The sequence below is a fragment of the Oryctolagus cuniculus genome, chromosome 3, assembly GCF_964237555.1.
Source record: "Oryctolagus cuniculus chromosome 3, mOryCun1.1, whole genome shotgun sequence".
Taxonomy (NCBI): Eukaryota; Metazoa; Chordata; class Mammalia; order Lagomorpha; family Leporidae; genus Oryctolagus; species Oryctolagus cuniculus.
Genome location: NC_091434.1, coordinates 35,068,550 through 35,085,276, shown reverse-complemented (window position 1 = coordinate 35,085,276; position 16,727 = coordinate 35,068,550). Strand labels below are relative to the sequence as shown.

Below are 16,727 nucleotides of genomic sequence, written 5' to 3'. Positions count from 1 at the left end.
AGCAACGTAACTGCTATTAAACGGGTTAATTCAAATATTGATCCTCCCCATTTCTAACTGCTACTGTGATGGAAAGCTGCTCTCAGACCTGAATTTCTGCCTTAAATTTTTTTAAAAAAGCTTAACCTGTTAATAATACACTTCAGATATCTACCACTGACCTGGGGAGTCTTTCTTTTAATTTATGGCCCCTTCCAGGGGACCTTACCCAATACCTTTGGACAGCTTGTATAATTTGCATCCCCTAGGTCACTCTTGTGTTTAATTTAAATTTCAAACATGTAGTTGAGGTTACTTTTCTGTTATCATATTATGCTTTCCTATAAGTTATAATTACAGAAATGCTTTTAATTTTGACTCTTTAAATCCTGAAATGTCCATGAAAAATTTTAATTTTAAAAATTTTTAGTTGATTAGGATGTCAAATATATTATCTAATTTTCAATTTTTAAAAAGTGTAGCACTCTATTTTGTAGTCTTTTATATGTTTCATAGCATTGAAGTTCTTTACCCTTATGTTATTCAGAATCGGTTTTGAGTCCACAAAATACGTTAAGGCAAAAGATTTATATGATCTGAAGAGAAACCAGAGTATCAACATAGTATGTTAAAATCGTAATATTTCTTAAGTTTATCATATGTACTGTGTGGGTTTGTTACTGAGTCACTGTTGGCAGCTTGCTGATTTATAATGAAGTTAAAGGCTTGCAGAGGCAGCATGGAGAAGTAAAAAGAGCATCAACTTTGGAGTAAAATGAACTTGGGATTAAACCCAAGTTTTAAATACCCATCTTCTTTCTCTGTGTTCCTGGAGGAAAAAAGTTACATAAATTTTAATTTGCTGGATTATTATGAGAATAAGCAGAGATAACAGAAAAATCATCAATATATGGCAATACATAAGTGTTTCTCCTTCCTTCTTTGAATTGAGGCCCTGGGGCAGTCCCAGACTATGGTGCTGCAGCAGTAGCTGTCATACTGTGTTGGAGAATGGTATCCCAGGGTACTCCAAACGTTCTTGAAAATGGATTTCAAAGCTAAGGGTTTTTTTGTGTGTGTGCAAATATTCTTGAAATCCATGCACAGTTTGTTCATAATAAACATTTTCCATGAACTTTTGAAGATCCCATGTAATTGGTGATCCTTGGGGTCTGGCATGGGTGAGAAAGAAGAGGAGAGAGGTAAAAGCATGGAACTTCTGAGTACTTTTGCATTCTCTCCATTGGTAAATTTTTCATTAAATCTATTTGATAAATTGTGTTTTACTCTAAGATTTCTGTTGGAAGAAAAGTGACTTCACAATTTCAAGGTAAAATGTTAAAATATCTAAATGTAATACAGTCAGGATCATTGAATGTAATTGTTTTCAAAACTTAAATAGAATGCATTAATATTTTAAAGAGAGGGGAGTTTTCTTTTGGGAACAACTTTGAGAAGCACACATCTGCAGCATCTAAGAAGTGCAAGAGACCTCGGTGCCTGCTGTAGGTGAGGGACAGACTGTGTGTTGGGCACAATGGGTAAATGTGAGCAGGCACAGCAGAAGAAGTGGAGGGAGGTTGTGAAAATTAGCTTTTACTAGGCAGCTGCTCCTTCCGTAGTTTGCCCAAGATGAATGATGTCACCACACAGCTTAAATGAGTTCATAGAAAAAAAAAATGATGGCTCTCCAGTACTAGTGGCGGCTATCCAGCCGTTTTTCACACCTCGAAACATTCCTGGAACCAAAAAGCAGCTAAGTCAGTGACAAGAGAAGCTGTGGGGAGCAGCCCGGACTAGACTGAGTTACTGGAATTAAGACTTATTCTATGCATCTGCTCTCCCACAATATGGCGCTGGGAGAGAAGTAAACAGCTTCTGCACAGCTGCCTCCAGTTCAACCAATAAACTGTAGGACTTGCTCCTGATTGGAGGAGAGCAGCGTACTCGGCATGTGGGCAGCCGAGTTGGGATTGGCAGAGGAGGACTATAAAGGAGGAGAGAGACGGCATGCACCAGGAACATCTATGGGGAACATCTAAGGGGAACATCTAGCTGAAGGAACACCTGTGCAGCCCCCGAGAAAGCCGGCCGGCGGTGTGCTGCTCCCCTGCGGAAGTGGGGAATGTGGCCAGGGGGAACTGCCCTTCCACGGAGGTGGAAGGGATAGTAGCCAACCCGGGAAGAACCAGCAGCAAACCCGGGGAGGGCCGAGCAGACGAAAGAACAGCGCAGGGTCCTGTGTCGTTCCTCCACGAAGAGGGGGAGCGACATAATGGTGCCGTGACTCGGATAGGAAACTTAGGAGGGAAGAAATGACTCGGTTAGGAAACCTAGGACGGATAGGAAACCTAGGACGGATATGAAACTTAGGAGGGAAGAAACGGGAAGAACTGGGAAAATATCGGAGAGAGAGACTAGCAAACAGCCTAGGGAAAAGCCGGACAAAAAAGGTGCCAGAAGAAGCTATGGAAAGCCTAGGCATAGACTCAGATACGGACTACGGGGGGAAGCTGGGAGAAATCTCTAAGGTCGAAAGCGAAAGTGAAAGCTAGAACAAACAGACTCGGATGCGGACTGTGGGGAGAGGCCAGGAGAAATGAGGGAGGAGTATTGTTGGAGGAAAGCTTGGGGAAACATACCGGGTAGAGAAAAATGTTAGGGAAATTGAAGCCGCGGGGGGCAGGCCGAGGCGGATACGAAAGCCACTTTGGGATTCTCAAGTTAGCCCGGGAATAGGGGGCGAAAAGTTGAAACCAGAAGCTGAAACGTAAGCCAGATTGGGATCCGTCTGATTAGCCCGGGGAGCAAAGGACGGGAAGCCAAACCGTGGGGCGGAGACATAAGCTGGGTTGAATTCGCCAGGCTAGCCCGGGGAACTTAGATTGAATGCTAGTGGCGGACACGTAAGCTACGCTGTGTGACTCGCGGAGGCTGCCGCGCGCAGACAGAGCGTGCGGGGCTCAAGTACATAGGAAACGCGGGGTTGGCGCGAGGCCGTGGTTCAGACGCGAAAGGGTTAAGTGTGAGACCACGGAGTGTGCGCGCAAAGCCGAGCAGCGCAGATGAGAGAGGCGCGGGCTGAAGCGGCTCAGCCGGAAAGCTGCCGAGAAGCAGCCTCGGGGCGGGCGCAGCCGGGAAGCCGCGGGGATAAGAATGAGAGCGGGAAGCTGCGGGGATAAGAGAAACAGAAGTTTAGAAGTAAAGTGAGAGAAATAGGAATGCTGGTAGATGGAAGTAAAATGGGAGAAGTAGGAATGCCCGGAGATAGAGAAATAGAGAAATAGAAAGGCCTCCCCTCAACATGGCAGTGAGAGAGCTTGGATTCGGTCTGCCTGATTAAGTGAGGCGATGAGCACCTGCGGCGGCTAGCAGCTTATGCGCCGCAGGTCACCGAACACAGGCACGCATCAGCGCCTAAAAACCTCCTCACAACATGGTGAAGAGAGGACCCGGATTCGGTTTTCCTGATTGATAGGACTTGTAAGAACCTGTGGCAACTCTAGCAAGTAGAGCAGAGTGTGTGCCACGGGGCACCGAAGACAGGCGCGTATCAACGCCAAAAATAAAAAGAAAGGGGGATCTGTGGGGAGCAGCCCGGACTAGACTGAGTTACTGGAATTAAGACTTATTCTATGCATCTGCTCTCCCACAATATGGCGCTGGGAGAGAAGTAAACAGCTTCTGCACAGCTGCCTCCAGTTCAACCAATAAACTGTAGGACTTGCTCCTGATTGGAGGAGAGCAGCGTACTCGGCATGTGGGCAGCCGAGTTGGGATTGGCAGAGGAGGACTATAAAGGAGGAGAGAGACGGCATGCACCAGGAACATCTATGGGGAACATCTAAGGGGAACATCTAGCTGAAGGAACACCTGTGCAGCCCCCGAGAAAGCCGGCCGGCGGTGTGCTGCTCCCCTGCGGAAGTGGGGAATGTGGCCAGGGGGAACTGCCCTTCCACGGAGGTGGAAGGGATGGTAGCCAACCCGGGAAGAACCAGCAGCAAACCCAGGGAGGGCCGAGCAGACGAAAGAACAGCGCAGGGTCCTGTGTCGTTCCTCCACGAAGAGGGGGAGCGACAGAAGCAAACCAGGACGACGTGTATAAGACTAAGACATTGTGGGATGTTTCTAACAAAATGAAAATCCAGATGCCTTTCAGAAGCAGTAGAAGGCAGAGGGCACTGGATGACAGAGACTGATATGCCCATTATTTTACTTTTGGCAGAAGAGACTTTGTTCATGTTGGTCCATGAAAGAATTCCTGGTTGCAGTTTGATTCATGTAGTGCCACTTTTTATTCTTCATTTGGATTGGGTAACTGGTTAAATACTTCTTCTATGGGTAATGTAAACAAGGCAATGGATTAGTTGGAAGTCATAGACATTGTTGGGTCCAAAGGTGAAATGAGCCCTGGTCCTGTCTCCTCCATGTATGAATCTTGTGTAGATGTCCCTGTCAGGATGCTACTCATTTGCACTCAGACTTTTCATTCTTTGAAGCACCAAAATAGCTCTGCTATCACGTACGAAGTGAAAATTATAGTTACACTGCCAAAGCCATTCTTCTTCCTTTGTTTTCTCCCTTTACTGGAATGTGTGTAAATGAATGAGTAAGGGGAGAGAGAATTCTCCTCCCATGCCAGTTGTGTATATGGGCAAGTGGACCTTATTATTAACCATCAAACACATGGTGTTTTGCTCAATGTGGCATCTAGTCTGTAATTTCAGGGCCTTCTCTTATGTTAGTAATTTAGCAGCCATTGTTCTGTTTAATAACCGCAATTTCACAGATATATTAGCTGTCTAACTAATATTTATAAAAGGAGTAAGTTCAAAATTTGTTGTCATATTTAGCCTGACTTCCAGCCATAGAGGAAACTTTCTTTGTAATGTGGTCACCAAGTTGTGCTTTTGCCAGGCTCATTTTCATGTTAGGCATTTCACTTAATCTGCATAGCTCCCTAAACCATTTGAGCTGGAGTTCTTAGGAAGGTATCTTTTTTAAAAAATGATTTACTTATTTAAAAGGCAGAATTACAGAGAGATAGAGGCAGAGGTGGAGATATTTTCAATACGCTGGTTCACTCCCCAGGTGACCACAGTGACAGATACTGGGCCAGAGCGAAGAAGGAGCCAGGAACTTCTTACAAGTCTCCCATGTGGATGCAGGGGCAAAGGCACTTGGGCTATCCTCCGGTGCTTTCCCAGGTGCATTAGCAGGTGGATGGATTGATAGTGGGGCAGATGGGACTTGAACTGGTGCCCATATGGGTTGCTGGTATTGCAAACAGCTATTTAACCCGCTGCACCATGATGTCAGCCCCAGAGAGATATCTTGGATAATGTATGCTATTTACAGATAATGAACATTCTTTAGAAATTTTAGCATTTCTTTAGAAAACTGAGTATATTAAAACATAGAAGGAAAGATGGTATTTCCTTTGAAAAGTGAAAAACATTGAAGCTTTCTTAGCAACTAGGAAAATATCTAAGGAAAAGGATGACTGGGTGTGTAATGGACGACTTGAATCTAAGGGATCATGCTTCTAAGTCATGCCGTTAAAGCTTAAATTTTAGTATCACTCCTACTCTTAGGTCTTCATTTGAATGTAAATTATATTATGTAATAAAATCCCTCTAGAGGAAAATTTGCAGTATAGCTAATTTTTCTAGTGCACCCTGCTGATAACACAGATGAATTTATTCTTTTCAGGGGATTTTGATGTTTGATTCTTGATAGTAATGCAGGGGACACATTGGGCTCAGTCAAGGCTTATTTTTGTAGAATTCATAGTTGAATCCATGTCTGGTCATAAAATTGTGCCTTTTTATTAATGTTTTATGACTGTCTTGACTTGTTTTAGTTCCCATATTTGTGGCTAATAAAGAATTTTTCTAAAGTTCCCTTTTTCTGAATTTGATACCCATTGGATTCACTGCAAATTATATTGTAACCAGCCTGTCTATCATAATAATTTAAAGCATTTTCTAAGCCTCTTGGTGCTATCTCACACCTAATGAGTTAAATAGATACAATCATTTCCTTTGTGCACTTGAAGCAAAAGAAGAATGAGAGCAAAGAAAATAATAAGAGAAATCAGAAACATGTGCATATGTTAAGACTTCTTAATCATTGAATCCTAAAATTTATGAGCCAAAAGGAAATTTAAATATTGTGAGGTATAATTATCACATTTTGAAGATAAAATGCAATATTATTTAATAAATTGACCATGTTCATGCAAAAACAAGTAGAAGCAATTGAACTAAAACACAAAGTCATTCCCTTGAACATTGTTCTTGCTCCCACGACAGTGATGGGTTAGAGCTAGCTTTACTCTGCTACCAAGTGAGAATAGTTGTTTTAAGTGGTACCTGGAGTTGCCAATTGGAGGAAGCCACTAACATGCTGTTTATTTTAGTTTTGGAATAATGAGTTACTTCAGCATATGAATAATGCTCTACAAAGAATAGAAGTCTATGAGATAAAAAAAAAAAAAAAAAAAAAGAAGAGAGACTGGCTTAAGAACTAGATGGTTGAAATGGAAAAATATACTAGATCTCCTAGACGCTATTGCGCTTACTGCTGTCTTCAGGTGATTCTTGAATTCTATGAATCAGATGAATTAGTAGCAGCTAAAAAAAGAATTGACACCCAGTGGTAGGCATCTAAGATCCAAAAATGTGCTGTAACCAGAATGACCAGGTTTATTTCTTCTGTAAGTCTGTTAGATTATTGACCTAAGGGGTTTCCAGGAAAATAATGTATTTAGTGGCAGTAAAATAAGATACAATTAAAGCATTCTCCTGAGACTTCATGGTCCAGCTAGAGTAATGAATCTGAGTGGCCAAACAGTTGAGGAGACTCATGCTCTCAGTTGTATTATTCAGAACTGGTTTCTGTAGTTTGTAAGTAATTTAAGCCAAGAGGGAATTCAGAAGCAGGAGTTTAGGTATCTCAGGTATCTGTAGGATGGTTCAGAGCTTATGTAGTTAGGAATATAACATAAACACAAGGACATGTTAACAAGGAAAGGTACTGCCGTATACTTTTGTCAGGAGTGAATTGGCACAAATATTTGCAAAAGTAAGTTGGCTATTTCTATTAAAATTAAAAAATGTACGTAAACTTATATAGAAATTAGGCATAACAGGCATAAAAGAAATTTTATGACACCCCCCCCCCCCACAGACACACATAGATGATTACTGCAGTGTTATTTGTAGTGGTCCATTTTTAATTTAAGTACGACTTGGAGATATGCATTTGGTACAGCAGTTAACATGTGAGTTAGAACACCCAAATCCTGTTTTGGAAAATCTGGTTTGGAGTCCTGCCTTTCCTTCTGATCCAGCTTCATACTAATACACATACTAGGAGGTGATAAGTTATGGCTCAAAAAGTTGAGTCCCTGCCACCCATATGGGAGACACAAATTGAATTCTTGGCTGCTGGCTTAAGCCTGGCCCAGTCCCAGCCATGTGGGCATTTGGAAAATAGACCACTGGATGGACAATCTCTTGCTTGCTTGCCTCCTTTCAAAGAAATAAAAATGAACAAAAAAGACTCATTAATAATCTATGCTACATACTTGTATCTTGCTCAAAAAACAAAGTAAATCCATGTGCATAAACTTGGAACGTGTACATCACTAATATAGATAAACACAATGTCATTTTATAAGCACAGATTCTGGGGGAAGAATACTTGTATTTGTTTTTTTTTTTTTTTTAAGATTTATTTATTTATTTGGAAGAGTTACAGAGAGAGAGATCTTCCTTCCACTGGTGTGCTCCCCAGATAGCTGCAATGGTCAGGGCTAAGCCAGGCTAAAGCCAGGATCTAGGAGCCTTGTCTTGGTTTCCCACGTGGGTGGCAAGGATCCAGATACTTGGCCCATCTTTTTCTGATTATCCTAGACCATTAGCAGGAAACTGGATAGGAAGAGAGCATCTGGGACATGAATCGGCGCCTGGGATGCCTGCATCACAGGCAGTGGCTTTACCCGTTCCAGCAGAAACACAAGCCAGAATACCTGTACTTGTGTGAGAGGCTTCACACTTAGGTCTGTGACCCAAAGGGCCCAGCACTTAACTTGTCAGGCTTTGGTGTCCTCAACTGTTAAGTTGGAGGTAATGAGAGTCCTTAACTGAACTTATATCATCAGTCATTAGTATTGACTAACAGGGTTCACATTTGTGAGTAAAGATCAGAGTTTTAGAAAGGATTTCCACTTAGTTTATAGTTTTTAAAATTGGTAAGAATGTGGGTGATTTTATTTTTGAAACAGTATACTATTTTCTGGTACATGAATCTACTTTAGTTAACATGATATTTTCTTTGGTTGTTAGACCTTAAAAAACAAACTTTGATCTCTATTATTTTCTTAAAATGTATTTTTAAACAAATGGGGAGAGAGAGAGGAGAATTACCTAAAACAAAGTTTGAAAAGCAGAAAATTGAGAGGAAAGAAACTCAGTATAACCAGATAACATTCTATACTTTATGCTTCTATACTTTAAAGCAAAGAAAGTGGCTGTCTAGATTAAGAATTACAAGTTGAATTTTAGCAAGATTGAAAGAAAAATCTAAAGAATATGAAAGGTTTTGATGAGTCAGTTGTGACCTTAAGATATTTAACTTCTGAGGGAGGGAAAAAATGCCTTGCCTATACCTGTGAATAAGATCACCATAAGAATAGGAATGTCTTTTAATTAGACCAATTGGCCCACAAAAGGGATACTAAACTCATTATCTGAGATTTAGCAGAAGTGACCATCTTAGTAATAGTATTGTTGCTGCTAAATTATCACTTCATTTCACCGTATTTGTGTTCACACTTCATTTTTCTTCATGTGTCTGGGAGCATTTCAAGTATCAGGCAAACACATGTCCAGAACTCTTAGGACAAATGAAGGTACAAATGAACAAGCAAAGACATAGAGAAGACAATGGATGGGAGGCAGTGATTTCCAGTTGTACCAACCAGGGAGATGAAGCAAATGCTCAGATGACCCCTGGTAAGAAGGAAGCGTAAGTAACTCCGTGTGTTCTGTGTGTGAAGTACTCAGCCCAGTGGGAAGTATACTTCAAGTGCTCAGTTTGGAGGGCTGCCGTTACCAATATCAACATGCTTGGTCTTCCCATCTGTGATGTTCACCTGACTGTAGGGCAGTCTAGAGAATACCAGTGAAGTTGGAATTATCATACTGATTATGTTTTTAGTTTCTATACTACTTTGAATGCCAAAGTCTAATCAACAATATTCAATAATTTGGAAAATTTTCTATTTTGATTTTCCAAAGATTTCTGCATTTCATAAAGGCAGAATATGTCCAGAAATTTACATCTAGACCCAGAAACTACCTCTTCTATGCAATGATGGGTGCAGTAATTGTACATTGCAAATCTTGGTTTCTGTACTTTTGGATATATGTGGCTACTTGCAAAGGTCAATAGAAAGTCAAACTTGCACACATGGCATCTGTCTATAACAGCAATTTACTTAAATACTTAGGAAATTAAAATAGAACATTCAACTATGTGAGGAGAATGATATGTTAATTAGCTTGATTATGAAAATCATTTTACAACAAACAGCAGAACATGATGTTGTATCTTTTATGTATATTTTTTTATTTGGCAACTGTACTTCAGGAAAGCTGGAAAACATTTAAAAAACAAAAATACATAAAATATGCTTAATACTTCAAATAAATATAAAGATTTAAAATCACATATTTAAACAAAAAATAAAATATTTAAACAAACTGTTATTGAATAAAATGGAAAATTTGCATGAGTTTCCAAGTTAAAAATACCAAGTTTCAAAGAGATTTTGTGTTCATAAACTACCATTTTAGATATGCTCCTAATCTTCCAGAGTAGTCTTCATTTGGATTATTTATTTAATTTTCTCGTTGGAAGTGCCATTTGGGGCATTTTGGTTTAAGTGTTATAGAAATATGATAATTTCAAAGCAAATTCAGAAGATTAACTTGAAATGAATGTAGAAATGTATGGAAACTCAGAACTGATGCTACTAATTGTTGGTTTATATACTTTGAGGTGAAATTACAGAAATATTTAATCATATACTTTCATACCTTTGGACCTTCCCTACATTGCTTTCAAGGAATAACCCAACAGAATAATGCACACACTTGACCTTACATTTGCATTTATTATTGTGTCATATATTTATGGATCCTTTGTATTCATGTCTTGATTCTCATAGTGATCTTGTGTTCAAAAAAGATATTCTTTTTAAAATAATTTATTTATTATTTATTTATTTATTTACTTGAGAGGCAGCATTAGAGAGGTCTTCCATGTGCTGGTTCATTCACTAAATGGCGCCACAATGGCCAGGACTGTGTCAGGCTGAAGCCAGGAGCCAGGAGCCTCCTCCAGGTCTCCCACGTGGGTGCAGGGGCCCAAGCACTTGGACCACCCTCCACCGCCCTCCCAGGCCACAGCAGAGAGCCAGATGGGAAGAGGAGCAGCAGGGACTAGAACTGGCGCCCACACGGGACGCCAGCGCCCCAGGCCAGGGCCTTAACCCACTGCACCACAGCGCCAGCCCCCAAAAATATATTCTTTAACATAAACACATACTTTAAATAAAAACTTGACAAAATTTTTAAAGTACAAAGATTATATTTTAATTGTTTATAAAGCAGTGGATTTGTCTCAAAAATACACTCAATAAAAACAATTAGAAATTTCTCATGACCTGCCCAGTGTGTGTTTGCATTTATACTGGTTATTGGCAAATCTGTCAAAAGTATTGAGTCACAAGGGGAAAAAAGTTGGAAATTTGATCTGGAAATAGCCAAGAAATGAAACCACACGAAAAACCTAGAAGGAGTAATGGGGAATGTTTGGGTTCTTATTAATCTTCACCATTACTGTAGACCCTGTTTTCTTTCAGCTCTTCTTGGTTCTACTTTTAATTTGAGAGAGTTTCTGCATATTCACCTGGCTATTCTGAATACTAACCATAACAAATAGGTGTTTGGAAGCATTAATATGACTTTCAAAGGGGCTATTATCATTTATCATGGAAATGAATTCAGCCCACTGATGGTAATTTAGTCTACAAGTAAAATGAGCATCATATATTTGTAAAATGAAATTTTGAAATATCTAACTTTCTCAAAATAATGTTTCATAAAGATTCAATACTGCATTTAATAGGTTTATTAGGGGAGATTTTAACTCCTCAATCCCTGTATTGCATGGCTAACTACCATAGGAAAATGATAGGTTATAAATTAGTTCCTACAGATACTCAACTGAAAAAATGCCATCTACTTTAAGGGCAGCATTCTGCTGCATCCCTCACAGGTCTGGGTTCTCTGCATGACAGTTGGTGACAGCCCTCACCTGCAGAATCAGGCACTCTGGGATTGAGCCGTTGAAATGCTATGTAATATAGCTTTAGTTTCCTCTCCTGATGAAGACCTAATAAGACTAGAGAGATGATTGAGATACAATGTATACAAAACTGCTTACCACCACAGTCCTTGGAGAAGTACCCAGGGAAATAGCGCGATGTAAAATCTTCCATGAAATGTCACATATGCTTGTAGCCTATAGTAGTTGAGTTTGAGTGTTATATCATACTCTCTTCCTTTTGATGATGTTGCACATTGACAAAACTGGATTTTTATCAATTGCTATGACATAAAGCATGTACCCTGTGGAACAGGAGAGTGTAGGTATCTGACATAAGAAGCCTATAGTGCCCACTGAGCACATCCATTTGATCAGTTAGTAATTGTGATTATTTAAGAATTAATCACAAAAATTATTTTGGGTTCATTTTATGTGTGCTGTTTTCCCAAATGGCTATGGAGTTGTTAGGATATGAATAACTTTGTTTGGTCTAAAGGCACCATGAAAAAGTTTCTGGGACATTAAAGATGCCATAAACCAAGTCAGGGTGCAAGCTGCTGGCTCAGTGTTCTCTTATGCACACGCCCTCACTGTGAGTGGTGGCAATGGTTAGAATGTCAGAAGCCATCTTTGAAATTTTAATTGAAATTCTTCTGAACATCATTTGAACTCTTTTCTTCCTGTTTAATGGCAGGAAGAGTAGAGAGAGGAAAAGAGGCTAGAAGGAGGGGAGAAAGTGAAATAAACAAGGCTGCTGATGGGATTTGACTAGAAGGGTGGAAGTGAGAGAGACCTTGGATGAGGAGTAGTGGATGAGGGGGCCACTCTGCAAAAAGAAGAGGGAGTGGTTTATCACACAAGGATCACCCCAGAGCCAGGGAAAACCTCCTACAGATACGGTCCCCTCCTTCAGTACAGCATGCAAGACTGGAAATATGACCTAGTAGCACCCAGGTTAGCAGTCACTATGCAAAGAGAAGAGGAAGCAAGGGAGGTTTGAGAGGCAGACAGAGGGGCCACAGAAGAGCCTCCAGCAGGAGTGTGAATCAGTGGTGTCTGAGAGCCCAGAAGCAGGGGAACCATGGGTGTTCCAGCAGAGAAGCCTAGCACTCTTGACCCAGTCTGCCCAGCTCCTCACGGCACCAGCCCACAGCCCAGGAGGTCTGCAAAAGGAGGACTGGTACTGGCCACGATTCTCAGGAGCAGTGCCAGGCACTCGGCCTTGGAGAGATACCAAAACCCATGAAGACAGAGGCGGGAGGGACTGCTGGGTGTTTCCCGCGTCACCTATGTGGGATCTCTGTGGTGTAGGGGGTGCCAAGATACTGTTCCAGCTTCTCTGCTTCGACTCCAGCTCCCTGCTGATGTGCCTAGGAAAGCTGCAGTTGTTTCTGCTGTTAATCTGTGGAACCTCGAATCAGTAACCTGGGAAATACTTGGCACATTGGAAAATATTTCCTTAATTTAAGCAGAAAACATTGTTAACTAATTCCTTTTAAATATTCCTCTATGAACTTATATCCTTTTAGGTCCTTTCACTCATTTTTTTTTTCTCCAAGTTAAATTATATCACTTTCTTTTCATTTCATCAACGGACCTACTCTGCACTGAATAAACTAATTAATAAAATTTAATTTTAATTTTAGAAAAGTCCCCTCTCTAGAGAAGCCTTTCCCCCAAATGAAGTTGTATTTCATTTTAAGTTTATGATTAATTTCCATTATTCCTTTGATAATAATTGTAATGCTTAAATTTGTTATGCATCATTTAAGGAAATTTTTATATTATGGATATTTGAATAGTCATTTTGCTATATAATTTTAGCTATCCAGATATTAAATGTATACTGAAATGTATAATATTATCAGAGATACAGATGAAAAAATACAACTAAAGTTTAGCCCAATAGATTAAAACTCTACTTTTAGCATGAAAAAAAAAAAAACAGAAATAAATGTACTCTAGGGAATTTGAATTTCTCAGAAATCAAATATCCGAAATCACATGTCTGAAATATTGCTAACAATATTTGGGTTTTCACAAAATGCCATCTCCAGGCATTTTTGGTAAGGCATGAGTTTACACTGGAGACACCCATTCACTAGGTTTTTCTGTGGTTTTGTTATCACTGATGCATATTAATGACATCAGACAAATAAAGTGCCTTCCATAATTGTGTGTCTGAAAGCATTGTAAAAGTCAAATATGGATTAATTAAAAATTCATTTGCGGTTTGTGGCTATGAATTTGACTGCTGGAAGGTTGAGTGACAGAGCCGTAAGGGTCTTGAAGGTTTGCTTGGTTGATTCCAACACCAGTAGCTGCCCTGGTTCTATTCTATAGGTGGCATTAGTCAAGGGAGATTGTGAGGCTTTAAAATACAGTGGTAACATTGCATACTGGCACAAACATCTATTGAAAATAACTGTTCAACAATTGATGGGAAAAACAGGTGACTATTTTCTAAGGTAAGAGAATAGGATCAGTTGGTACACCTAGAAGTTTTCATGCAAAACACTTTCATTTAGAAAGAAGAATGCTTTCTGCATTTGTGCAGTAGAAAGCCATATATCACTGATTGTATTATTTTCATTAAAATATATAATAAATATATGGTTATTGTAAACTTTATAGGTCTTTTTAAAGTTGTATTTAAATTATACAAGTTCCATGTATTTCATATACACAGCTTTAGGTATAGGTATTTTAAAATTAAGTTGCCTATTCCTAAGCATATGTAGCATTTTCTGTAACTTTCACAGAATAGTAAAGATATTCTCTAAAGTCATGTAATGTTTGAAAGTCTCCTTGTTTAACTCAAAAAGGGATGGAATAATGCATGAGCAGACCGGTGTATATGAATGAAATAGCTTATTATATTTAAAATATTTTGGTGGGGCTGGCATTGTGGCTCAGTGAGTTAAGCTGACAACAGCAAAGCCAACATCTGCTATGTGTACTGATTAAAGTTCCAGCTTCTCTGTTTCCAGTCCAGCTCCCTGCTAATGTGCTCGGAAAGCAGCAGAAGATGACCCAAGTCCTTGGGCCTCTGAACCCACGTGGGAGACATGAGTGGAATTTCACATTCCTAGCTAAAGCCTGGCTCAGCCCTGGCACTTTGGCCATGTGGGGAGTGAACCAGCCAATAGAAAATCTCTTTCTGTGTGTGTGTGTGTCTGTGTCTATCTCTCCCTGTTTTTGTAATTCTGTCTTTCAAATAAATTTTTTTAAAAAAATGCTATTGGGATTTATTAAAATTAGCATTATTTTTCTATGAGGGTAAACATATTTTCCTTAAAAGATTTCTTTATTCATTTGAAAGGCAGAGTTAAAGAGAAAGAGAGAGAAACAGAGATTTTCCACCCATTGATTCACTCCCCAAATGGCCACAATGGCCAGAGCTGGACTGAACCGAAGCTGGGGACCAGGTGCACTTAGGCCATCCTCCCCTAATTTCCCAGGCACATTATCAGAGAGCTGGATTGGAAGTGGAGCAACCAGGACTTGAACTGGCATTCATGTGGAATGCTGGTGTGTCAGACGGTGGTTTCACCTACTACGCCACAGCACTGATCCCAAGGGCAATTGTATTTTAAATGATAAATAATACAGATTACTTCATTTTAAAAAATCTAAATTAGAGAATATTTTCAATATCTAAAATTATAGATTTTTGTAATAAAAGAGATTCTGTGTCAGCAGACTCTTATTAGAACTAATTTATCCATTTGTTCATAGAATTCTAGTATGTAGGGATGTCAGATCTTCATCTGTAATTTCTGACTGTTTATATAAACAATTCCTTTTGAAATATGGTCAGGACTTATAATGTTAAGTTTTTCTTCTGTACTTTTAGCATATAAATTGAATTTCACCTCATTTACTTACTTGACAGATATTTGCTGGATGCTAGTGAGGTTTCAGATATTTTTCTAGCTCTAAAGGATTAATAGAGCAATGAAAAAAATGGATAAAAATCTTGTGCTTTGGTCTTTAACATTTTAGCAAAGGCAGTAGTTTCTTAAAAACAAGAAAGTAAGTGAATATATAACATGTCACAGAGTGAGTGGCAAGTATTGTGGCGGAAGGTGGAGAGAGCTAGATAACAAGTTCCCACTAATTTGATATCCAAAGGCTTTGATTTAATGAGGACTTGGTGGGTGGGTAGATCAAGTATGGCCTTCTAGTTTATTCTAGAACTTTGACTTTCATTGTACAGTGTGAAAAGCTGTGGAAGGATTTTTAGCTGAGGAGTGACAAAATGATTGCATCTCAGGGGTGTAAGGTTGTACATGGTAAAAGCTAAGAACTAGTCAGTAATGCAAGGAAGAACGTGGTGACTGAAGTCATCACTGATTGACTTGTTGGAAGTGCAAAGTGGGAGAAAAGCTAAGAATGATACTAAGATTTTTGTCCCGAACAATTGAAGGTATAATTGATTTACTAAATTCAGAAACTCTGTGGAGACTGCAGAGTTGGTGAATACTACCAGGATTTTGGTGTTGGACATCATGGGCAGAATCTGAAATTTGGAATAAAGATCTGGACTGTGATGCAAATTTGAGAGTTCCACTTCTTTATCATATAGCAATAGAATATTAATATTTACAATTTTTATTTTTTAAATATTTATTTATTTATTTGAAAGGCAGAGTTAAAGAGAGAGACAAGGAGAAATAGAGAGATCTTCCATCTGCTGGCTCACTCCCTAAACTGCCACAGCAGCCGGAGTTCAGCTAATCTGCAGCTAGGAGCTTCTTCCAGGTTTCCCATGTGGGTGCAAGGGCCCAAGCACTTAGGCCATATTCTGCTGCTTTCTCAGGCACATTAGCAGGGAGCTGCATTGCAAGTGGAGCGGTCAGGACTTCAACAAGTCCCATATTGCATACTGGTCCTACAGGCAGCGTCTTTACCCACTATGCCACAATACTGGACCCAATTTTTGTTTCTAATTTGAATCAGAAGGGCATTAATTGACAGTGTAGCCAATTATAGGCATTTTTCTTTCATTCAGGACATTTCATTTGTTGTTCAAATAGAAGCTAATTGTTTTAGGATCTGAAAGGCTGTTGGGGATTATAGTTATAAATGATTTGTGCATACTGACTAATATAAGGTATTATTCTTAATAGTGAACGCTGGCAGTAGTAATACTAAAGTGATTGTACTTTTTTTTTTTTTTTTGATAGGCAGAGTGGACAGTGAGAGAGAGAGACAGAGAGAAAGGTCTTCCTTTGCCGTTGGTTCACCCTCCAATGGCCGCCGTGGCCCGCGTGCTGCGGCTGGCACACCGTGCTGATCCGATGGCAGGAGCCAGGAGCCAGGTGCTTTTCCTGGTCTCCCATGGG

At 39.7% G+C, this 16,727-nt stretch overlaps 1 protein-coding gene across 7 annotated transcripts in view; it reads left to right on the top strand.

Moving 5' to 3' along the window:
- The window catches only part of PARD3B (par-3 family cell polarity regulator beta), a 1,151,792-nt gene that overhangs the window by 378,070 nt on the left and 756,995 nt on the right, over positions 1-16,727 (top strand). The gene's annotated exons all lie outside the window — the stretch shown is intronic.